The sequence below is a fragment of the Berghia stephanieae genome, chromosome 4 (assembly GCF_034508935.2).
Source record: "Berghia stephanieae isolate SIO BIC M18660-M18661 chromosome 4, UCSD_Bste_1.3, whole genome shotgun sequence".
In the NCBI taxonomy this organism is placed as follows: Eukaryota; Metazoa; Mollusca; class Gastropoda; order Nudibranchia; family Aeolidiidae; genus Berghia; species Berghia stephanieae.
In genome coordinates, this window is record NC_088363.1 from 76,774,975 (window position 1) to 76,802,474 (window position 27,500).

Sequence of the window (27,500 nt, forward strand, 5' to 3'; positions counted from 1 at the left end):
ATTTTGGACTCGCTACCTGCGGAGGAGTCGGATTGGACATCCCCGTTCAGTCCTCGAGAAGTGGATGCAGCCATTAGCGATGTAAAAACGGCAAAGCATCAGGGATAGATAGCATTTAACCCGAAATGGTGACGAATCTGGGCCCCAGGGCACGGGCCTGGATGTCAAAGGCAATGTCTGACGTCCTTGCAATAGGAAAGCTTCCACAAGTACGGACAGTATAAACTTTTAGAGGAACTGAAGTTTATAACTACAAGAGACGACATAATCATTACTTTGACCTCTCCCCTATGAATTCCTGGCTGTGTGCCATTTGTTAATTGTATTCGCCGCATGCCATTAAAAAGATACCCGCGCTTCACCTTCTGGAGAAATACTTGCAAATTTTCCTCATTGTGACAAATTTGCATGTTTAATCCATATCGTTATCAGTGTTTATGGATATAGAAATCACACCAGAAAGCTCATAAAAAGGCTGGTAAAGAGAGAGAGATGAGTGCTTTGAAGTAAAAAAACACATAAGCCTAATCCTCCTCAATGGCATCTATTTTAACTTAAATCTTATAAAATCAGGTTTGAACATAGGTTACACTCTGAATTAATACCGTTTTGAAACGATCGTTACATTTATATGATGTTCTTGCAATGTTTGCTAAAACGAAAATTAAAAAAAAAAACAACCCCCAGCTGATGCGTCCTTTGACCTTTTCCTCGTAAAGTACACTGGTCGATACATTTCAGAAATAGACCGGTCTATGTCTAATAGTTTTATGTTGAACGCCAGTTTAAAAAAAAATTGAATAAGAATGATTGTTGATTTTGTAAAAGATGAAACATATTATGAAATGAAGAATACCGAGAAAAATGGGAATGGTCGTAATCGACGTTTATATGTTTGCAGGTCTGGTATATCCCAATTTGTTATGGGCTCATTGTTGTAAAGAAAAGACTCTCATTTATCTTAAGTGTTTCATTTATCGTGTTTTGTTAACATCATCTGCCTGTGTTAATTAAATCAGAGATTTCATTCAATTTGACAAATTTAACTCAAACCAACGCAGAATATTGTCCATCTGAACAATGTTAAAATAAGCCCATTATTGTGTTCATTAATCAGACCTGAAAATATGTGCACGCCGGTCGCGATAGACAGTTTGAAGATAAGCTACTTTTACTAAACCCAAGTGATACTCCAGATATTATAAACTATGAGCGATTGGCGCCCTGTCTTGGAAGATATTCTTGATGATATCGGGTTTGCCATACAATAAGCTCTAAGTAAGCAGAGTATTACTTTATTTGTGAAGAATAAATTATACGATTTTTGACCGATATTGAGAAATATGAGGTTTTTGCTCGATAGATTCCCAATTTCGGTCAGAAATTGTATTATTAAACCTACTACAACTGCCTAAGATAATTCAAAGACTTGAACTGGTGGTATTTAAAGGATTATGTATGGTACCATTTTCTGTTATTGTTAGTTTTTAAGAAGAACAAAATGTTATTTTAACACACAAGTAATACAGCAGATTAACAGAGGGACATATCTAATCTCAATAAATCCAACACACATCTTTCTTCAAACACAACAAATCACAGAAAAAAAAGAGATATTCAACATTTGCCCACACAGAATGAAATTTTTACTGGCGACCTCCCACCACCATGCACTGCAATAAATCCACACACAGAAACGTACATGTATACCCCCCCCCCCCCCCCCCCCCCCCCAAAAAAAAAAAAACAACAACAAAAAAAAAAAACAAAAAAAACAAACCAAACACTCATAGGCATTCACTCATACACTCTTACACACACGCACACACACACACACACACACACACACAAACACATACACACACAGAGACGGACCTATACACAGGTAAACAAGTGGAAACATGAGCACAAAAAGTAAATACATCTTGTCAACAAAGAGGTCGTTTCTGCAAGTTTCGCACTTGCTGAGGCAGAAAAACTGTCGAATTATCGCAGTCGGAGTGGAAAAATAAGGTGAGACTTGCAGTTGCCCGAAACGTCCATTGTTTTATATTAGTTAAGTATTTATTGTATATAAAAACGATCTATCTATATCACGTAAAAGATACACTATCTAAAATGTTGTTATATACAGGGTGTTCCAAATATCTCCTGTAAACATCAAGTATTTTTACATGTATCATAAAATTATTTTTAAAAGATAAATATTGATTGACCAAGGGTAAGACACAAACTCCCAATATATTTAGTTATAATAAAATAGGATACAAAATCACATGAAATAATTAAAGACTGAGAGTTATATAAAGTCTGTGCAGACATTGCTTAATCTCGCCAAACGTGGCCACCGAACTGCCTTAGATCGGTAAACTGCGGAAAAAAAACAAACACATATTTATACTCGTCCTTCAAATATCGATCGATTAAAACAACCCACATCTTGGCAAAAACTCTCAAACCTGGGATTCCGGAAGTCTCAGGTTTGAGAGTGTGTTGACAAAATGAATGTCATTTTAATCGATCGACCACTGAAGGACGAGTGTTCTGGCCAAGGTTTTAAATACGTATATTTTTCTCTCTCCAGAATACGGCCGTATAGACGAAGTCGGCGATGGCGAGAGGAGAATTTCAGATTGAAATGATCTGACATTTTAGACTTTTGCATAATTCTAGATAACTGTGCCAATTCTTCTCAAATAAACCTATCAATTTGATCGAGGTCTCATATTAGGACCATAAAGTCAATTTTCAGTGTTAACATCATCCCAAATCATAGCGTTTCGACATAACAAATGTGAAAATGCCTTTTCCGAAAGTACATCATGTTGTTGCAATCTACTTGCACCTAACTACATGTCTGCTAACCCTACAGTTTAATGTTGCCCATCATGCTTTGTCGTCATAACAGGAAGACATGCTTTTAATCAGTAACTGCCGTAGTCTGGAAAGACACTTGTTAAAATATTTGGCCAGAAAACTCGTCCTTCAAATATCGATCGAATAAATGACCTCCCATCTTGGCAAAAACTGTCAAACCTTGTCACTCCAAGGTCTTCCTCATGTCCCAGATTTTAGAGGTTTTACCGAGATGGGGGTCATTTAAATCGGTCAATATTTAAAGGACGAGTTTTCTGGCCAATGTTTAAATACCTGTCTTTCCAGAGCACGGCAGGTAACTGGTTAAGAATAAATAAAAATCCCATTTCAGCATTACGGCCCTTAACTTGGTAATTAGACGTAATATCCCCATGCAATGAATAAACATTTTAATAACGATAGAAAACATTTCAGACTAAAGTAGGATCATTAACAACCCTCTTTATGGTATAATTATCAAATCGATCGATTTCACTGTTTGCTTGTTTGTATTATTTTTAATTCATCTAAAGCAGACCGCAGACAACCCCGGTCCAAATCCCACGTTTAACCAATGATTGCTAAATGTGACTAAAGGTCTTGATTCGGTGTTAGGTCGGAGAAGACCAGATTCAAACAACTGAATCTAGAGTATAAACGAATAGAATCACAATATTCGATATATACCTACGAGTAGTTTAAAAAACAACAATCATACTTCTCAGTTGGGCATATTAATAGTTGAATAAAAGTACATAATTTAGAATGATTTCAGTATCTGATTCACCCGGACATAGTATCGGATTGAGACGGCGGTTGATAAAGAAAGCAGTGAGACAGGAGTCATCTTTAACGGTTATTCTATACCTCCTCATACATAGCAAAGCTCGTTGATATTAAGTTGACAATAAAGTGGCTGACTTTCAAATCGTCCTAAGTCACATCCTGACAGAAAATGATTTAACAATCTCAAGCTATTTTTGAACTCCGTAGAATCACCAAAGAAAATTTGGAGTTTCTAAACACGCAGGGTATTGTTTTATGAGGCAAACAAGACAAGTATTTTCCTCTTTAAATCAATAAATAAATGTTAAAAAATTACTGTTTTCTTTGAATGGTAAAAATGTGACTTCGTACATTTTGAAGGCCGCCTACTCAATAATTAGTGACATCAGATTGATCTAAAGCGTTACATTTAACTAAAATATGGCAAATGACAAGCAGCATTATTTTAATTTTTTAAAAGTGTGATTCAATCTTAAATATCAAAATCAGAACCATTCAGGTGTTTGAATAAAAGATTTCCTGAACTCTTGCGTTTTGGAAACCGAACATGCTTAGCTCTGCATACTTGCACGCTCCTGCAGCAACTGAGAAAACGTCCCGGAATTCAAAAATGCAGGAGAACAAGAATCTGAAATTGCCATAGTTAGAATACATTGTTCGAGTCTATAGCAGTTGAGTAATTAACCCAAAGCTAGATGGAGGGCATAAGAAGGAGAAGACGTCAAAAGAAAATATGGATAGGAAAAAATGATCAGATTACGAGTAGACAAACTTCTATAAAAGAAACAGATTAGAATGACGCAACGTGGGTGAATTCTGAAATCCTGCATGTTCCCCCGAATTGTATAAGGATTGTTCATAGTCTTGAAAAAAAATGTACAACTACTTCAAAAAAGCAAATGCTTGGCATAGGAATGCGTGAGTGAGAAAGAAGGAAAGTTCGAAATGGGAATTCAATCTTTGTGAGCCGTGTGCCTTTAAGGGAGTAGAAATGTGACCAGATTAATTCTAATTAATCCTGATGTCACTAAACTAAAATTCATCTCAAATAAATCATAACACTCCTAAATATCTTTGTTAATGATAACAATTATTTCTTCAAAAAAAAATGAAGACAATCTAAAACAGTTCTATGCTAAGAAAAAAGGTAGACATAATATCATAAGTATGATACTATTTTGCAATGGTCCATCGAATTTAATTTCCTTAATCGATTTTCAAAATTCGATTGCACTGACAATGTAACTCACCCGACACAAGAGAAGCAAAGCCATAGCAATCGTAGTCCAGGAATCTGCCTGTGTTATTCCATGTATAATATCCTAGAGCTTTCTGTTGTTAGTGATAGATCCGTTATCATTGAGAAACATGATGCGTTTTATATGGGTGTTTTTCTCTGAAAAAGAGACAAATAAAAAATCAATAAACAGTTGACCAGAATAAGAACGTTTGTCCTTAAACTTATTAAGGAATTCCACGCCATCTGGATTTTTATATAATTTCATGGGTGTTGATTACAATGAAACATACTTTTTCTGTGCCTTATCGGCTGAGAAACTGGCTGTTATGAGCGTTTATGAGGTAATAAAATGCCAAGAGAGCTTCATTTTTTCCATCTTTTAATTTTACACGATTATCAGCGATTGCGACAATTTTAGGTTTTATGTGCGGTCATGATGGTGGTACACAACAAAAAAAAGGCAGTTAAATTTAGAGTTAAGTACTTGCAACTCACTTGGGTCGCAGGCGCTCAGAAGTAAGGAAGACATTATTAAACTCAAGCAGCATTATGACAAAGTACCTGGTCATCTCAAATGTAATGCTCCTATTAACTTGTTTAAATATTAAATAGGCATTTCCACCTCAATCTCAATCAGTATTTGGCTATCGGCAGTCAGAGAAATTGTTAGTGTTAATCAGTGGCGTGGCATGGTCACAGTATAAGGTGGTGCCAGAATTAGAAGACAATTACTTAAAACATGCTATATTTGTAAATGCAAAAGAAAGAAAAAAAATTGAAGAAAAGATTTACACAAATAAGTAAGAGACGGTATATACTATTTTTCAGTTTTATTTTTAAAAAATGCTGTATTCCATTTTTAAAAGATGGAGCGGTGCCAGGCACCAAATCAATCAATATAGCCACGCCCCTGGTGTTAATACAAAAAGGACGTCTAACTTGCATTGTATGAACTGGACATATATTGCTCCACATGGCCCCTCCTGCTTGGGGGAATTAATGTATCATTGCGAAGCTCATTGAGTGAGGTAAATCCGGAGAAATGTGCCATATATGTTCATAGTCTTTTAAAAAATGTCCACTTGGTGGCATGTCGATCTGACCCAGACAACGGAAATTGGATTTAAAGCAGACCTGTCTACGTAGAGAACTACGAATATTTTTGGTCCAACTGTAACTACGGAATCACATAAGCGTCTTTAATTCAATAATGGTTTTGAAAAGGAAAATGTTACACCAGAATACAATATTTAATACTTTGTAACTTATTTTTATTACTTTAGACTTGTTGGAGTGAAGTGAGGATAGACTTATGCGGTCAAAATTTTAGAATACGACGGTTGCCTTTTTCAAGTCATATATATATCTATTCACTCTTAATTCATGCAAGTTATTGGTATCGGTTAATGGACTTGGTATCGTTGGAAACGTTTACTTCTTAGACATATAGAGCTAACCATACGATGACGCCGTCAAAATATGACCAAGATAATTACGAGGCAACTGACCCAAACTATGCTGCAATTGATCCTTATGCATGTCATACAGATCCAATCAACATTTCTGTTTACACTTTGCTTAGCAGCAGACTGTCAACTATCAAAGATGCGACGAGGGGTTGAGTGGGACACTTTCGCATTAAAATAACCCCCCCCCCCCCCTCCCATCTCCACTTCCCACTACAATATCAATATCTAGACAGCCTATTTGATGCGTGATCGAATATTTATGAGTATGTGCTTCTATGCCCCCTAACAACCACATACTTATGGTTATTATTTTCTATAATTTGTTATTGAAAGTGAGCGGTCAAAGGTAGGTACACTTGTTTTACAACGTGCTGCCGGTCTTTTTGTTTTGACGGCGACATCGTATGTTCTGCTCTATTCAAATTGGGGTGTTAAAATGCTTTGATGGGGTTAGCGTTCCAGAAAAGTTTGCAAATGCCAAATAGCACAACACATTGATATCCCATCCAATTATATAATTTTTTTTTGTATGGAAACCATTATATTTTAGATTTGCTATTATAGAGAGTGCTTTGGCATTTTTTTCGGAAATGCTGAACACCTATGATAAGGACGATCGCAGCTAAATAATAGATTTATTGTAACTTATTGTTTACATAGAGCATGCGAATTTTAAAGTATCTTACTTGCTATTAAATACAATGATGGGCTAATAATTGTTCAAGTGGTAGAATTGTTCTGGTCGATTGATACCATACTGAGTCTTTGGAAAAAGCTATTTACTTATATTTTTCTCACAATGCTGAGGTGCTAAAAGAGGATCTACGGGTATCAGTATTGAAAGTAAATGCGCTTACGCATTGCGAGCCTCGCCTTATATGTTAAGTGCTGCTGTTGGCTTGTGACCCCATGAAAAGCTCTCTTAGTCATTTAGTGAATACATCAATTCATACCATCTCACGTTTTAAAAAAAACCCCATTTAAAATCGTGTTTATCATCAATTCCTAGTTGACGAGACTACTGAAACGTGTCTTATTCCATAATTAAAGTAAGCCTTTCTACAGTAGAGACGAAAAGACAGGAATCGGGACCAAAGTGTTTATTGGCTAGCACAACATAAGCATGACACGTAGGTATTACATAAGATTGATTGTCTGTGGATGTGGATGTTATTGATGGTGAAACGTGGAACAGCAAGACAACAGGGTTTGTTTCCTAGTTTGACGACATGGGATTAAAAGGTCAAAGGTCCGAATTCCCAGCCGGAACCACAGACAAACGAATCTCTAGCTCTGGTCTGTGGCTGAACGAAGGGAAGCTATATTCCTCTACGCCATACATTGACAAGTTGGGGAAGAAGTCACAACTGATGGTACAGTGCCAAGGAAACCAGAAAGAAAAATTACAGAAGAATCGTATAACAAAAAACCCACTAGGAATCATTCTTCACACTCCTTGATTGCACCAACTTGTTACCACTAAATCACAGAGGTAAGGCAAATTAACACCCACACACACACACACACATACACACAAACACAGACACACACACACACTCTCTCTCTCTCCCTCTCTCCCTCTCTGTCTCTCCCTCTCTCTGCCTGCATCTCTCTCTCTCTCTCTCTCTCTCTCTCTCTCTCTCTCTCTCTCTCTCTCTCCGACCATAGGGTTTTGATCCAAGTCGAAAGGTGTTGTAAATAAAACCTGAGCGAATTTTGTTACCATAGTTTCCAGTTTAGAAAGCGTGTTATTTGCGTCGACACGTCTTATTAATCATAAATAAATACGTTTGTATGGGCACGGGATCGAGAGGGAGCGAAACGATGTGAGTCAGAAGTATTTCCTTTGTGATCCGAAATCAAATCAAATATCTTTTTAATGATCAGTGAAGAGCTCAAGGGTGACATTCGACTCAGGTGTGCTAGACGGAAAAAAGTCTTAAAGGTTAGAAATGAAGCGATCTGAAGCGCGGTGGAATCAAATTACTATATCATCATCATCATCATCATCATCATCATCATCATCATCATCATCATCATCATCACCATCATCGTTATCGTTATTATTATTGTAATGCCCGTTACAACTACTTCAAAACTGCACACAAACACACGCACACACACACACACACACACACACACACACACACATATATATATATATATATATATATATATATATATATCGATAGTGAGGGAGGGAGAGATAGAGGGAGAGATAGATGGATGGAGGAATAGACAGATCGATAGATAGATAGATATATAGACAGACAGATAGATAGATAGATAGATAGATAGATAGATAGATAGATAGATAGATAGATAGATAGATAGATAGATAGATAGATAGATAGATAGATAGATAGATAGATAGATAGATGGATTGAGAGAGATAAGGGGGAGGAAGAGGTAAATGTTAGGTGGATAAAGAGACGAATAAAAGATGGCGTTTTTCTGACATCAATTTCCAGGGAATGATAGAATAAGCACTCGGAATTTGGATGTGAATGAATAGAATAGGTGAAAGGGTTCCGAATCGATCGGAAGAGAAGGAGAGTTATTCTTTCAAGAAATGTCATTAGCTATTGCAGCCGAGCAGAAGAATAATATATATATAATATTAAATATATATTGTATATGTCTATATATATATATTATAGTTATATATATATTATATATATAATATATATATATATATATATGAGTATATATATATACACACAAACACACTGTAGATCGAAACAAAAACTAAACAAAGCGACAAAATTAACGTTATGAAGGGAAAATAGATTTTTTAAAAAGAACAACAACCCCCCCCCCCAAAAAAAAAACCCCAAAAAACCCCAACAAAAAACAAACAAAAACAAACGGCAACTTCCTTAAATTAACCAAATTTTCATATCCTTGACTGTAAATTCTTTATTATCTAAATTTCCCCCGACATAATACCGTTTCGAGGCAGCAGGCCACACGTTTTAGTGATGATTTCATGGGTTTATTGGCTAGCCAGAACCTTGGTGAGCAACTGACTGAATCATTAGTAGACTGAAAATTAGTATTGAAATTGTCTCTATGTATGTGGTAAACGTGTGAAAAACATAGTTAATGTAAGTGATGTAAAAAGCGCTTAAAGGTTTGGTTACGACAAACTCTAAAGGAAAAAAAATACAATTAACTAACTTTATTATTATTATTATTGTTATTATTATTATTATTATTATATTATTATTATTATTATTATTATTATTATTATTATTATTATATTATTATTATTATTATTATTATTATTATTATTATTATTATATCTATTATTATTATTATTATTATTATATTTATTATTATTATTATTATTTATTATTATATTATTATATATTATTATTATTATTATTAATTATTATATTATTATTATTATTATTATTATTATTATATTATTATTATTATTATTATTATTATTATTATTATTATTATTATTATTATTATATTATTATTATTATATATTATTATTATTATTATTATATATTATTATCTCATCATTCATCATATCATATCATCATCATCTCATCATCATCATCATCATCATCTCATCTCATCATCATCATCTCCTCACTCTCTCATCATCATCATCATCATCATCATTCATTATATCTAATTATTATTATTATTATTATTATTATTATTATTATTATTATTATTATTATTATTATTATTATTATTATTATTATTCCATTCCCTGTTTGGGAACACCTGTAGCCAAACCATTATTATCAAACGTGGTAAAAATGACGCGCTATATTAGCAGACTTTCTCTGTTATCATTCGTTCATTTTCCTGTTAATAAGTACATTCTCTTGTTGCTTTATAATGTTTCTACTCGTTAGATACTGATCAGGCGATTGTGCACTCAGAAGAAGGAAAATGTCTGAACACGATTGAAAATGGGATGTACAAACTCTGTATATTTCTTGACACAAATCAAATAACGTTCAACAATGAAGATCGACATTATGAAAGAATGAGAGAAAGAAAGAACGAAAAATTATCTTAAATTAAAGCATAAATGGCTAATAATTATATTATACGCAATGAACTAAAACGCACAGGCAATTTTCGCGATCGAGAAGAGCACACTAATTTTCCACCCCCGACTCGCTGACAGATATTGTTTACTTGGCATGTAAACACTACGAGGGAACTCGAACTCAACCAGAGCTGCCTTGAAATATAAAATGTGACCCATCACATCAAACTGTCGTTAAATCTTAATGAGAAGATTGCCGAAATGTGAATTTAACGTTATAATGATCAGAATCATGTGATAAGAAATTTTAGGATCAGCAATTTATGAAACTATGTTCAAGTTTATTCTACTAAGATCATTTATTTAAAAACAAACACACACAAATCAACAAAAAAAAACAACAACAACAAAACAAACAAACAAGAAACAAAAAACAAAAACAAACGAAAAACAAAAACAAAAAAAGAAGAAAAAAATTTGAAAAGAAAAGAAAAAACACACACAAAACAACCCCCCCCCCCTCCCAAACAAACAAACCAAAAAACAAACAACAAATACACTAAATATGTTTTATACTCTTTACTGTAAATTTAATTTTCAGCAACAACAACACACATAGTGTTTTAAGACGTGTAATTAATTAATAATTAGGTAGTGATGTCGTTCATTGACAGAAAACAACACATTTTTTTCGTTTTGGTCAGAAACTTTCGATTGCAATGACACACCTGCACCCCCTCCCCCCACCCGCCCTTTCAATATTGTCAAATTAATAATCTCAAATTTGAAACTGCAAATAAAAAGACCGCTGTATTGGACGCTGATAAAAGTCCAAAAGTTAAAATTGGAGAAAAACTGGAGAATGTCAACAATTTTGTATATCTTGGGGCAAGACTAGAGGCAAATGGAAAATCGACCCCTGATATCCAAAGGAGGATAGCACTTGCCAAAACAAGATTGACAAAAATGATGACATCATGGAATAGTGAAAGCATACAACTGAAAAAAAGAAAATATTAAGAATATTCATATTTCCAACAGCATTATATGGATATCAATCATGGACAATCAAAAAAAAAAAAAAAAAAAAAAAAAAAAAAAAAAAAAAAAAAAAAAAAAACAAACAAACAAACAAACAAACAAAAAACAAAAACAAATAACGATGTGAATTAAATTAATGCATTTGAAATGAAATGATATAGGAAAATTCTCCGTATTCCCTGGACAGCAAAGGAAACTAACAAAATGGGAAAGAGCCCCTGGGCATTATCATCAAGATAATACAGAAAAGACCAAAAAGAAGATGGTCACAATACATTAGCGAATGGACGAATAAGCCTGTGACTGAATGCGGATGGATGGCGCAGGACAGAAGCTTGTTTCGGTTGGCAGTTGCGGAAAAGCCATGATGATGATAAATAAATAAATCTGATTGAGACATTTTGAAAGTAAAGTTGGCACAAAGTGTAAAATACTCAGTGTACATGCCTTCATTTCACAACAATCTCTAAAGCAAACTGAATAAATAATAACTAACTGACTAACTAAAGATATAAATGCAGTTATAAAAGAGGAAAAATTATATATTTATCCATCCGTTATTACTACCTATTAACAACGATTTGCTATTTAAAGGATCGGAGGCTATAAGCTGATAACCAAAGAGAAATTGTTGACCAAGAATAAATCTTGGCTTCAGTAAATTGTAGACGTGGCTACGAACAAGCACATTTTCTCATTTATGTCAGAAAACCTTTTTTTAAAAGTCGTTCGATTAAAAAGACCCCCAACTCGTCAACATTGATAAACCTTAGACTTTGCCTTATATTATATGGTTTGGGGAGTTTGGGAGGTTTAAATATTTTGATAGATCAATAATTGAAGTATATTTTTTATATATTTACATTTCTGGCGAAAATGAAAAAAAATTACTTTGCCAAAGATTAGCCGTTGATAAAAGCAGTCTGTTGTCATTAGTTCCTAATCTATTGAATTCTAGTTTACCTCTTCGATAATAGAAATTTCCAAATATAATCCTTTTTCATCAATACACTGCTAATATTTTTTTTTTCGTTTTTCACAATGTTTTTTATTTTAGATCTCATTATTGTTTTGGTTTGTTTGGAATTTATTTTGGGAACTTCCAAACGCGAGTGTCTGTGTATCCATCAAAATAAATTACTGAAAAGAGTTAATTTCTGAATCGATATTTTTTCCATAACTCACAATGATAAGTCGAATTGAAAAGTTTTCCAACATTTGTAAAGGATCGTATAGTTCAGTTCAAACATTAATATCGATATAAATAAGGAAAGCGTGTGTGTATGCGGGTGTGTGTGTGTGTGTGTGTGTGTGTGTCTGCCTGTCTGTCTGCATATTTTAATTAGGCAATAAAGTTTGGCCATGAGACTGCCTGAGTAGCTGCATTATCCCAACTTCAATCGATTTGATTGAATCTTTACTGAGGTGATTGGTTTATTGATTTTGTTTGGGCAAAAATGTGATCATTCGTTTCACAGTTGATAAAAATGGCCGGGATGTGATTTCACGGTGGATTGTTATATCTTTTAGAGGAAATGCGTTGGATTCTAGTTTTGCACATTGATTTGAAAATAACGAGTTCCAACATCTAAGTTTCATATCATTATTGACACATTATAGAATATTGAATACTGAAAGTTAAGGGCACCATCTTTATCATAATCCTATATAAAATATTTTTAATCTCACTTGATATAAGAATTTCTGTGGGTTTTTTAAACTGAGAAAACAGTGGTGAGTACAAATTGCAAATACTTTGATATAACTGCTCTCTTACAGATATCGATTTCTATCTCTAGACGAGATAAGTAATGAGTTAAACTAGGATTGAAAATAAATTCAATCTCGGTTTGATGAGTTATTGAAGGTCCCGATAGCTCAGTCGGTAGAGAACTCGCTTCACAATTAAAGGGATGGACTCGATCCCAGGTGAAAGTGAGACTTTTTTTTCCGACCCCTGTGTCCATCCAACCATGATTGGGTAGCTGGGTCTGTTAGATCTGGCATATATTGTGATATGACAGATTAGCGTCTTATGCAACGGATAACAAGCCATTGTTAATGTCACGCGAAAAATCATGGGATAAACTTCGGCTATTGGGCCTAATGACTATAAAGGATATTACATTTATTTTCTCTTGTGTTTCATAATAATAGACTAATAGGGAAGAGAAGTAGTGACGTCATATCTTTTAATCTTCCGGTTCCAGAGTCCTTGGAAGTGTGTATGTATCCATACTAATAATGAATAGGTTACATATTGAATCACATAGCATAACTATTTTATTATGAGGATGTACAGGCAGATTCTTAATATTACGAGGTATGAAAGAGCGGGGATGGATGATCTCTATTTGCGACCAGCATTTATTAAGACTAGAAAATAAGATGCCACCACTCTGAAATCAGAAGATCAATTACACAAGGTGTCATGGTCTCAAGTGAGTAAAGAGCTACTCGACTATGCATAAAGATATATGTAGAATGAGGCCCCAGAATTTACTAGTTACTATAAATGAAAAACAATTAACGATTTGTTTACAATGAAATAAAAATAATGATGAAATTTAATTAAAAGAGATAAACAGTGATCGTGGCAGTTACAAATAGAGATATGAATATTTTACGTAACTTATGATAATATGTCAGGTTCGTAAGTTTACGTTTCCAGGCAGTTGATGGGCTTGGATGATCTATTCCTCTGATAACAGGATTGGACTCGTAAAATTCCGTTTCCAGGCAATTGGTAAGAGGTTATAGTGTAGTACAGAGGGCTTGGGTTTGATCCTTGAAGATTATACAATCAAAGTTAAAAGCTCCGGCGTCTTAATGGTGTAGATATAATATCTACAAAGTCCCAAAAGATAAAAATCTTACAATATATATATAGGAATAGAGTGACTGGCCGTCCGGCATAGATTGTGGAGAGAAAGTGAGTGTCAAATGTTAGACCTATCAGCTTTTATAATAAGTGGCTACGTGACAGAATGTCGAACGAAAAGTATTCACTAATTAGAAATTAATTCGAGGGAAGGCTATAAAAGGAAAGACGATCTAATATTAGAAGGTAAAGTTTATCTAAGCCTACCGAAATATAACTGGAGTGAGATGAATTCAGTTCTTAATAAAATAAAATTTAATAAGATAATTGTGAACAACCTTTACTGTGACACCCCCCACCCACGTTTAAAATATACTCTTTAACCATTATGGGAAAGATAGATTTTACAAACGGAAGTAAATTTACTATCATGATACTCTAGCATTAATCCATTGTTATGATTTGTGCTACAATTAAATTATTTATTAACTAGACATGGAAATGTTTATATTAACGTAGGTATATGAATGGGCGACAATAACAATGAAAGATTGTGATTACAAATCATTGTGATGAACGACATGATGGCAATGTGATTACAAATCATTGTGATAAACAATAGTGATGGTAATGAAGCATGATTTAAGTCGATGATATGAAGGTAATTTTCTGAATGAAATGAATGAAAATGTAAATGGAATTTTGACATTTCAATTATTAATCATAAATGAGTGAAAATTCATAACAATAATAGATAAAGAGAAGATTTCCCAAATCATGAATGGGTATGGTATATATATCCAAACAATACTCAATGTTACATTAAGTTGGGTCATCATGTTTACAAATAAAATTATCGAAATTGTGCGTTCTGATTTGGCATAATTTTCGAGGTAACTAACAGTATGCATGAGAGGTTAACTTATACCCTTCTCACGTGTTTATACTAATCGAGAAAGTAGGTTGGCGTGAATATTTTCACAGCCTGGTATGTGAGAGATACTGAAAGTGTAATTTTGCAAAAATAGACTCCACCTTAGTACTCTACTATTATTCATTTTGTTATTTCTTATGTACGTGAGTGGTTTATGGTCCGTTTCGACCACAAACTCTTTTAGCAGTAGATATCTGCTGAATGTCTTTAAAGCAAAGACGATGGCCAGTCCTTCACGCTCTATTACAGAGTATCGTGATTCTCTGTCCAATAATTTTCTGCTTGCATATAAGCAAGGCATTAGAGTTCCCTCATGTTCCTGTAATAGTACACCTGCGATGCCCTTATCAGACGCGTCAGTTCTTACAACAAATTCTTTTGATATGTCGGGTAATTTAAGAATTGGTTCTGAACAGAGTAATGCCTTTAATTGGTTAAAGCTATTCTGACACACTTCTGTCCAAACAATTTTGTTCGGTGACCCATTCTTTGTCAGATTTGTTAGCGGTGTCGCGATGTGCGCGAAGTTGTAAATGTATTTCCTGTAAAAATTTAGGAGCCCAAGTACTTTGCGTACTTCTTTTTTTGTCTTAGGTGGTTGCAATTGTGCGATTTTTGTTTGTTTTTCTGTCTCGGGTGTCTGTGTCCCATGACCAACGGTATGATCAATCCTGTATTTGAAGCTTCGATATTAGTAAACATAGGTTGCGACACTGTGTCTCTATCAAAATACTTTTTTAGCATATTTGCATGGAATGTCTTTGTTGTGTTGTTAATTTTAATCTCGTAATTAACATTAGATTTTACTGCTGTTATTTTGAATGGTCCTTTCCATGTAGCTAAAAGTTTACTCGAGTCATCGGGTAAGAGTATTAGTACTTTGTCACCAATCTCAAATTTTCTTGATTTGCTTTTGCGATCAGAGTATTCCTTGTATTTCTCTGCTTTTTTAGTGACGGATTCCTGTGCTAGCTTACACGTGTCCTCTATTCTGTCTTTCAGGTTTCTTACATATTCGTAAGCAAACATAATTTCGTTATTGTCCTCCTCATTCCCTTTACAAATGTCGGCTACTATATTGATCGGGCCGCGAGGTGATCGTCCATACATCTACTCAAATGGGGAGTAGCCTGTAGATTCTTGGGGTATTTCTCTATATGCAAATAGGATTGCTGGTAAGTATCTGTCCCAATCATCTGGTTTTTCTGCTGACACTTTTCTTAACATATTTTTTAGAGTGCCATTAAATCTTTCACAAAGACCATTTGCTTGGGGGTGGTAGGGAGTTGTGAATGAGTGTTGGATTCCCATGAGTTTCATGGTTTCATGCATCATATGTGATGTAAATTGGGGTCCATTGTCCGACAGTATCTCATTTGGTATGCCTATTCTAGTAAAAATTGTCATCAATGCTTCAGCTATGTGATCCGATGTAGTTGATTTCAATGCTATCGCTTCTGGCCACCTGGTTGCGTAATCGACTAGTGTTAGTATGTGTGTATGGTTTCTATCTGATTTTGTTAAAGGGCCTATAATGTCAATTGCAACTTTTTGAAAAACTTTTTCAATAACTGGGGTTGTCTCTAATGGCAATCTCGGTATTCTGCCTTTTGCGACTCTTCTTTGGCATGTGTCACAAGATTTCACATATTCTCGGACGTCTTTAGTAATTCCAGGCCATGTGAAATTCTCGGATATTCTCTTCAATGTGGAAGAGCTCCCAAGATGTCCAGAAGTTATTGAATCGTGCGCTATTCCAAGGATTTTGTTTCTGTAAATACTCGGCGTGACCAGTTGTTTAGCTATTTTGTTTCTTTTCCTATGTAACCTGAACAGAATATCTTTTTCAATGATGTATTCAACTTTTGATTTCGTCCCTTTGTTTGCGATATTGAAATATGAAGTTAAAGTCGGGTCCTTTTTCTGTTCTTCAATGAACCTGTTCCTGTCAAATTGTTGTGGTTCAAGAGAAATAGTCATTGGCTTCTCTGTTGTCTTAGTCATCTTTCTTGTTTCTGCTAGACAAGCTGTTTCTTGGGTTAATGACCATTCTTTTACATCTGTTGGGTTGTCTTTAAGACCTTTTATATTGCCAACAATAACATCAGCGACGGGGCTGGGAAGTATACAGCATTCCACTATTCCTGTATAGTATGGGGTTTCTATGTACACATTAGCTGTTTCAAAGGTTTCGACTGTGCCACTGAATGTGATGCATTGTACCGTTTTTCCAGTTTTGTCTTCGTCATTGATCAAAGATGCTTTTATTCCTACTGTACTGCATCCTGTGTCTCTCAATATTTTGCAATCAGTTCCATTAGCTTTGCCTTCACAAAAAATAGCGATCCTGATTTGTGAGTTTGTGTTAAAAGTGACATACCTTTCACGCAATACACATTTATATTTTCTCCTGACATTACTCGTGTCTGATTGTTTACACCTGTTTGGAGTGATGCATTTGCAGTTTCTTTTGGATATCCCACGATTTTGTAACATTTGTCTGCTGTGTGGCCTTTCATTCCACAATATTGACATTTAATTATAGGTTTGTTGGTTTTCTTATACTCAGTATTATTGTCAGTGCTATTTCTTGTTTTGTTTTGATAGGGTCGGCTATGGTCTCTATTGAACTGTTTGTTCCATGGTTTGGTACTATGATCATCTTGTTTCACTTGCGTGTTCCGAGTGATTGATCGGCTCGTTCTATTTGAGTACTGAACTTTAGGTGTACCTGGACTCTGAGCAGCGGCAGCGTAGTATGGTTCCTTCAATGTTCTGCTAAGGGGTGTCAATGGATGTGCGCTGTTAAAGTTTTCTGCGTAGATTTTTAATTTGTCCAAGTTTTCTGGCTTTCTCTCTTTAAAGAATGCGACTAAATCTGGGTTGCAAGCTTGATAGATTCGATTCTTCAGCGTGAGATAGTAAAGGCCTGCAAAGTCGTCTTGTTTTACGTTTGCCAACTCAAGCCACCGATTTAGAAATTGAGTAATTCGGTTCACGAATGTATTAAAGTCTTCTCCACTTTCCGGTTTTGCAGTGTGAAACCTTTCCTGGTAACCATCTTCCGTTAATCTAAATCTTTTTAGTAGAGCGTCTTTAATTTTTCCATAGTCATCTGCATCTTCAGTTGTTAAGGTATAGAAAACTTTTAGCGGTTCTCCAGATAAGCAGTTAATCAAGGCTGTGGCCCATTTGCTTTCTGGCCAACGATAACCTTTAGCCTAAACTTCGAATCGGTGTAAGAAGGATTCTAGACAGTCTGAGCGTTCATCGTATGTTGGCATGCGTGGAAGTTTCACGAAAAATTCATCACTATTATTATGTTTTCTTTCATGACCGGTTTTTGTTTTTTCAATTTCCAGCATCATTTGGGTCCTTTTGGTTTCTTCTTCTGCTAAAGCTATTTGTCTTTTTAGTTCCCGTTCTTGGACTCTTTCTTCTCGTTCTTCTCTACGTATTCTTTCTTCATGTTCTTTTTCTTCTCTACGAATTCTTTCTTCATTTTCTTCTCTACGAATTCTTTCTTCATGTTCTTTTTCTTCTTTTACTTTCTCTTCGCACCATGAAAATATTCTTTCCTGGGGTATTTCTAAGTCCTTTGCGAGACTTAAGTATCTTTTATATGCTTCCATGTTGCAATAAATTAGTTACGATGTTTTATATATATTATATTGACAGGATACTGTTACTGACTGTTTTATTTATTTACACTTACTGGAATGAACTGTTCTATTTTTAGAAATCTCTCTCTCTTATTTCAACTTATTATGTATGTTGAATTTGATGCCTTTTATCGTTATATCTTATAAAGCAATGTGTCAATACAATGCGGAGTTATTATGACTTCTGTCAATAACAATGTGTCAATCGCGTGTACTCTAAACTATGTTACTACGAAAAATGTATCACCAATGTGTGTGACTCGTCGTTAGTTTGTGTACAATTATTCGCAATGACGCTAATATACTAGAGTGTGATAACAATAATAGGATGCCAAAATAATCCCAAGTTATCTATCACTAAATATAACACGACGGCTAGTAGACTCCTTTTATTATTATTTAGTTTTTAAAGACTCACTTTTCAGAACATAATATATAAGTGGTTTTCGGTAACAGTAATATGCCAAAAATGCATTTAAAACAAATCACTATGCAAAACAAATCACGATGTCTATAGTTACTATGTGATGCCCAACTCATGTAAAAGAGAATAATGAAGGATATATTTACCAACTCAGTTCGTGGCTGGGACCTCTCTCTTGTTTAATGGTTGTTCAACAATTGTAATTAGGCATTGAAGAGTGTTTAACAGTGATGTCTGAAATACAAAACAATAAAATATCGTAAGATTTACAATAGTTACAAAATGTGTTCACAACACTGAGTGATTGGATGATAGGTGAATGAATCGTTATGGAATGTAAACATATTGAAAACAATTCATGAATGAGGCAAACAACAAAATGAAATGAGTGATATAATAACAAAGTGGACAAGGAATGAATGAATGAATGAAAAACTGAGTGAATAAATGAATGAATGAATGGATAATGTATGAATGAAAGAATGAAGGGAGGAATAAATGTATGAATGATTGGATAAATGAGTGAATGAATGAATGAATAAATAAATGAATGAACAATGAATGAATGAATGATTTATAAATGAATAAATGGATGAAGGAATGAATCAATAAAATGCTATTCAATTTGAATGAAAGAATGAATGGATAAATTGCTATTCCATTTAAATGAAGAAATGAAAAAGAAAAAAAAAATTAATCCTGTAAATAGGGAGTTCAATTAAAATATGATCAAGTGGGGCAATTAAGAGTTTTACAATTTAAACTTTAAAGTTAGATGAAATAGATATATGTAACTAAATAAATTCAATTCTTTATATGTGTCCCCTCCAAAATGTCATGATCTCAAGTGAGTAAAGAGCTACTCGACTATGCATAAAGATATATGTAGAATGAGGCCCCAGAATTTACTAGTTACTATAAATGAAAAACAATTAACGATTTGTTTACAATGAAATAAAAATAATGATGAAATTTAATTAAAAGAGATAAACAGTGATCGTGGCAGTTACAAATAGAGATATGAATATTTTACGTAACTTATGATAATATGTCAGGTTCGTAAGTTTACGTTTCCAGGCAGTTGATGGCTTGGATGATCGATTCCTCTGATAACAGGATTGGACTCGTAAAATTCCACTTCCAGGCAATTGGTAAGAGGTTATAGTGTAGTACAGAGGGCTTGGGTTTGATCCTTGAAGATTATACAATCAAAGTTAAAAGCTCCGGCGTCTTAATGGTGTAGATATAATATCTACAAAGTCCCAAAAGATAAAAATCTTACAATATATATATAGGAATAGAGTGACTGGCCGTCCGGCATAGATTGTGGAGAGAAAGTGAGTGTCAAATGTTAGACCTATCAGCTTTTATAATAAGTGGCTACGTGACAGAATGTCGAACGAAAAGTATTCACTAATTAGAAATTAATTCGAGGGAAGGCTATAAAAGGAAAGACGATCTAATATTAGAAGGTAAAGTTTATCTAAGCCTACCGAAATATAACTGGAGTGAGATGAATTCAGTTCTTAATAAAATAAAATTTAATAAGATAATTGTGAACAACCTTTACTGTGACACAAGGTATGTAGCCAGTAGTGCCGCGCTGAAGACCGGTCTGGACCGGCGGTCCCACGGTCTTTTAGCTGTGAACCGAAGACCGGTCCCATAGGGGAAGACCGGCGGCGGTCCTCACTTCTTATCACCTTTCAACTAGTGCGGGGCGGTCCTTGGCAAGCTTAAGGACCACGGTCCTACGGTCTCGCGCCATAGCCTACTACTTCCCCAGCGATTCGTTGCTTCGGTTGCCTATCTTCCACCAATCACCACCCATCCCACTTAATTAATCGCACCCACCCCCCTTTGCCATACACTAAACGACACAGACGACCATACATGCAGACGACCACCAACCTCCACTCCGCAAACCGCCCTTTCGTGTGTGAGATGGGGGGAACAGGAGGCGCACGCCTTGGACGATTCCATTATACGGGGTAAATTTCAAAATTTACTACACCATAATGATCGCAATGACAATGATCTATGGTGAAGGCATGACCCCTCTTCTCTAATGGGTTATTGTTTGAAATGTATGTGACTACTAAAGATGTGTGTGTTTGTGCGTGTGTGTGTGTGTGTGTGTGTCGAACCTAGCAAGTAGCAAATCCGATTTTTTGTTTTCTTTTGTCCATCTCTTGTCACCACTCCTTTCTATCGCAGTGTTGTCATTTAAAATAATACAATAATATTAAAATTTCGTTTGGTGTTTTTACTAATCAAATAATATGAGTTTCATTAGTTTCTTCCTTCCAAAAAACCCAGTTATAACGTCTGAATTTTAAAAAAGTCCAATAGAATATTTGGGGACCCCGATAGCTCAGTTGATAGAGCACTCTCTTTATACGCAAAGGGCCAGAGATCGATCCCGGGTGCAGTCGAGTTTTTTCTGAATCCCTGTCTACTCAGCAATGAATGGGTAGCTGAGTTTGTTAGATCTGGCGAAAAGTCACCATCGACCCCTCTTATTACCTCATCCACACCCTCTTATTATAACTTCACGTCTCTCTCTTACTCTTCAATGCTCGCTGCCCTCTAATGTGTGTGTGTGGGGGGGGGGGGGGGGGGGGGAGGGAGGGGGGGGGGGGTAGGAGTTGCGTGTGTGTATCAACGCCACGAACAACTCGATCAACGCCTTGGGCGATGCCATTATCTCCGTTAATGGGGATAAATTTCAAATTTTATTAAATTATCGAAGTAACAATGAAGTACGGTGAGCAAATAAAGAAGGCATCACCCCTCTTCTCTAATTAGGTTACAATTTGAAATGAGTGTGACTACTCCGTGTGTTTTACTCCTGTAGACCACGGTTTTCATCGTGTAGCGGTCTTTAACGGTTCAAGAATGAACGATCCCACGGTCTCAAAGGTCAAACCGGTTCGAATTTCCAACAGTCTCTCAGGAATGTTCAATGTCGAAAAGGACCGGTCCTAGGACCGGTCCTTGCGGTCTTCATTTCCCAAGGACCGTAGGACCGTGGTCCTTAAGCTTGCCAAGGACCGCCCCGCACTAGTAGCCAGTCCTTCAGAAGACTGGCTTTACACAAACAATCAAATTCGTATTTTGACATCACACTTTTGTTACCTATTGTAAATTGCTGAGAATAGAACAATGAAAATTAATTATATTCAGCAACGATGACGTGGATAACGTTGCCGTCCTCTTACAAAATATAGTTGTAACCAACTGTCTAAAAACGGTACTATGTCGGGGTGAACCTGACACTTAGAATTGAAAACAAGTTTGATTCATTACATTCAAGTTAAGATAAAATAAAGCCAATTAGTTAATTGTGACCCATCGTCTCAAAGCGGTGTGATGTCAGGATTAACTGATTGATGAAAACTGAATTTATAACCACTTTCTGTCATAGTAATCCTACATACACCTTTCGAGATCTGATTCATCCCAACATAACACCGTTTTGAAAAAAAGTTGGCCACAATTTTTATTGAAAAATTTTTAAAAACTTAAATCTCATATTTTTGATAATTTTGACTTTAAGCTCTAAGTTCTTCATCTAGTCCATTCCGACATAAAACAAGATTGATTGCGGCAAATAATTTTTTTTTTTCATTTTGGTGAGATAATTTTTTTCGATTTAAAACGGCTCCAAGAAAAAGGTTAAACAAGTAGATATATCTAGGCGTTAAACGTTTAAGAGGAAAACAAAATCGAAGTATTACCCAAACATAGTATATGATGGCTAAAGGCTTAATTTAGGATTGTATCCTTCAAATGCATTTGATATGAATGATACAAAGTGATTTCTTAATAAGATCATCAATGAGCCATTAAACAGATGAGTAATGAGTGGTCATAATGAAATCTTAGATAATACAACTCTTGGTCGATTACAATTTAAAAATTATCAAGAGAACACGCATTTTTCTGTTTCCAGTCTAATATCATTCCACAAGTGAAACATTAAAGATTTTTGTCTCTTTTTAGGATTACATATTTTTATTCTCACTTGATATAAGAATTTCTGTGGGTTTTTTGAAACTGAGAAAACAGTGAGTAACATTGCAGTTACTTTGATATAACTACTCTCTTACAGTTATCGATTTCTATGTTGTATCATCTAGACGAGATAAGTAATGAGTTAAACTAGGATGCGTGAAATAAAATTTATCTCCTCTTGTAAACGTTAAAGTGGTCAACGTGATGAATTGTGATGTATCAACATTAACAATCTATGAATTTGAATCAAGTCAACACGAATTCTTGTGTACTTAAGACTAGGGAGGTCTAATTGATTTATTACAGCAGTGCAATAAAGATTGCATTCAAAGACTAGATCCAGAAAAACTAATCCGTCCTCCCTCCGACGTCTGGAAGTTCCACAAATGGGTGACTTCATTTGCTGCTCTTAGATTTATACGCTAAGGCGTATATATATATATATATATATATATATATATTATATATATATATATATATATATATATATATATATGTGTGTGTGTGTGTGTGTGTGTGTTAGTGTGTTTGTGTCAGTGAGAGAGAGAGAGAGAGAGAGAGAGAGAGAGAGAGAGAGAGTACGTGCGTATATATATATATATATATATATATTATATATATATATATATATATATGTGTGTGTGTGTGTGTGTGTGTGTGTGTGTGTGCTCTGAGGATGTATGTGTGTGTATTGGGAGGTGTGTGTGTGTGTGTGTGTGTGTGGGAGGGGGGGGTGATTGGAGTGAGTAATGTGAGGCTGTAAACGGCCAAGAAACTTTTATTTTTCATTTTGACCAGAAAGTTTCACTTCAAATTTATCATAAATTCAGATAACTCCCAACTCGTCGAAAATTAGTTATTTTGTAACTGCAAATTGAAGTCTCAGATTTGAACATTTTTGACGAAGTGATGGTCAACTCAATCCATTGATATTTGAAACAAAAATACAATTCTGGCCAAAATGAAAAAAGGCGTATTGTCAGTTTACGGGAAATTGTTCGGTTAATATGCAATACCTGATCAGGTAAACGCCCAAGGATTAGTGACGGACGCTCTCGATTAAATTAAGCGTTATAAACCATTTTAGTAGCTTGTAATGATGAACAAACTAGGGTACTTGGTCTGATTTCATTTGAGAGGGGATGGGGATGAAAGGGCAGGACTACCTTGAACTACTAATCAGACAGTTGTTTTGTCTGATAAAGGCGTATCCTTACGTCAATCGTTCGTTTCGCGTAATAGCACCAAAATAACGCTGCTACGGACAAAAGGTACGTTATGAGATTGCCGACATAAATGGCAGACCGTAGACGTGTCTAAAAATACCAGAGATAGCAAGCTCATATTGTATAATACATTCGTCAGTGTAAAACCTGTATATCGATTTGGTTGAATTGTAGTGAGGGAGGTCGTTATCACTGACCATGCTTTTATATCTATTGTATGACAGAAATAACTCAATAGATATAAAAACATTCCCAAAGGAAAAAAATGTAATAGATAAAAAGGAATAATTAGAATTAGAATAAAATATAACCAAAAAAAATATGTGGAAAATAAGAAAGTCACCGTGCGCTCCAAAATAGGGTCAACGCGCACAAATATCAGGTCATTTAATACAAACGTTAAATCCAATCTTATTGTTTGGGGCAGATATTTGGAGGACAACCAAGACGCATCGAGTAATTTCAGGGTCTTATCAACCGCTCCATCAGAGGAATTAAAAGATCCACTAAACAGTTGTCAACTGAGAAAGAAATCCGCCACAGAAGATGGAAGTGGATAGGTAACACCCTGAGGAAACACGCAGGAAAAACAAAAAGGCAAGCACCAACATGGAACCCTCAAGGAAAACGTAAAATATATAATAATGAAAATAAATTCCCTTTATTCATCCCTAAGGGGGAATTTGTCTTTAGGGTCTATTCCAAGGGAAAACTGGAATAACCCAGTAGTAGTCAGACGCAGTCCAGCGCCGCAAAGTGAGCCAGGGCGGGGTGACTTGCTCAAGGCCACACAACGAAGCCGGTAGTCGAACTTTTGGATAAGAAGAAAAGACCTTACTGCTGAGCCACGCTGCATCCGAGCCACGCTGAATGAGACATAGAAACAATAAATGGAGACGCGACCTCAATGCGGATACAAAGAAGATAGGAGCCATTTAGTGGGGACATGAAAAAACCCTAAACAGCTCAGGATAGTGGTCAACTGTCCGTGAGGAGTGATGGGCAAAAGTAAGAACTGCAGAGTTAGGAATACTATACGTTTTCCCCATCGAAATGGAGACATGCAAATCTCTGAGGTCACTCTGATATAAAACCACCATGAAATTGTCCAAAATATTTTACAGAAATACAAAAGGATTTCAATAGAAAATAATATGATGATGCCTCATAAAGATACCAATAGTTTAATACCAAATGAAGGTCAAAAATATAAAAACTATTTACTCGAGAAATCAAATTTTTAGTATCCCTCCATCGAGCTTTTATTTAGTTACGTTCAGCTTACGGAGGAACCTGTTGTTGGTATTAAATATTAAGCATTTGAACAAGGTTTTGAAATCTTTCAAAATACACTACAAGATTATCGGCTGTAATATCCACAGTAACACTCAGTCTGGGCCAGTTAGTTCATAGTTAGTTTATATATGAATAAGAACATAAATACAATATAAATTATGAAAAGCGTTATCTTTGGTGTAATGATCTTCAATATCTAAGAGACCCACTAACCCGATAACTCCTAGATCGACAGAGGTCAATAAGACACGGAATGATCCCGGCCACTTGGCTTGTGAATTGAGTGCCCAGCCTACTTGGCCTATTTTTAAAATTGAGACGTTTGATGGTGTACAAGACATAGCTTGAAGGTCGAAATTTTGAGTTGATGAAGGGGAGGGAAAAGCTTAAGCTTTTGTTACTGTTCATTCATATTTCCCAAAATGAGCTGTCATTCACCTTTAGTCAAAGATCCTCGAAGCACTCTTTGCTCCTAAGCAGCTTCGTTAGTGAATACAGGGTCAAACCGTTAACTAAATACAAACTAGAAATGAAACGGGGATGTATTCTTTTGCTGCTCCTGTTCAAAAGTACGATTCAGGGAACCTCGGTCACGTGCAGTAATTACTGGGTGTAATAGGAGCATGAATGGAGAGCCTAACCAAAGCAGCTTACCATTCATAATAAGTACGTATAGACCTTCTGTTTACATTAACGATTCTTGTTAAATTAAACCAGAAAAGGAAATGTAAGTTCGAGTTCAGGTCACAAACGAAATCTGATCTCTGACGCATGACATTCCACAATACTCTACTTATTTCTGATAATTTTGCACTGTTAAGATGATAACCGTTAAGGGTGATGAACTCCAGACAAAACACGCGGGTAGTAACAGGATATTAGTAACTTCAAGTGACCTAATAATGCGACTAACAAATAGCTCACTAGCAAACCTGCTACGTCTTCGATTTCTCATTCGTCTTAAATGTGTTTTGATGACAAAAATGGAAACCCCAAGCGTCCACGTTATCTTTCTTCGTTAATTATATTGAAGCATCCGTTCCTTTTGACTATTGTTATTTTATTTATTTATTTGTTCGAGCTTCAAGCGGCCACATTTGCATTGCATCTTCGATGTAAAACTCATCACTGACATCCTCATTTTTTCCCTCTTTTCGCTCTCTCTCTCTCTCTCTCTCTCTCTCTCTCTCTCTCTCTCTCTCTCCTGTCCCCATTCTCTCTCTATCGCATGTATTCATACAAACGTATTGTGAAAATATTGATAAAAAGAAACAAACTAAACGACAACAAAACACGGCGTCTTGTTGCTAGTTTAGGTGTGTTGAGAAAATTTGTAAATGTTGTGCATTCATTTATTGGGTATTTGTGTATTAGATAGGTAAGATTAAGTGCCTTTAATATAATGGCAAATACATATGCCAAACCTAATTTTTCCATGAAAAACGACATTAAAAAACGCCAAGACTTTGGAATGCGTAATTAAAACGCCAAAATTGGCAACCCTGTTGCCGACTTCCTAGTTTCCGGTTTAAAATGGCGAAGTTAATCTTAGCAATCAAGAAAATTGATTTTAAAAATTGTTTATGGCCATTGTAAAATCGATCTAAATTGCACAAATCTCGATGTATTACACCAGACGGATAGAAATGTTAACAAACTGGCTAATTTTTATAGAAGAAAGTAGTCTGGTTTATCCCGTAGACGATACAC

General features: G+C 35.3%; 1 protein-coding gene across 1 annotated transcript in view; it reads right to left on the reverse strand.

Moving 5' to 3' along the window:
- LOC144972097 (uncharacterized) overlaps positions 1-5,038 on the reverse strand; it is a 75,162-nt gene extending 70,124 nt beyond the window's left edge. Inside the window, exon 1 of the mRNA XM_078913187.1 lies at positions 4,893-5,038. The gene's annotated coding sequence lies outside the window, so the exon portion shown is untranslated. The remainder of the gene's footprint in view (positions 1-4,892) is intronic.
- Between the last annotated feature and the right edge of the window lie 22,462 nt (positions 5,039-27,500).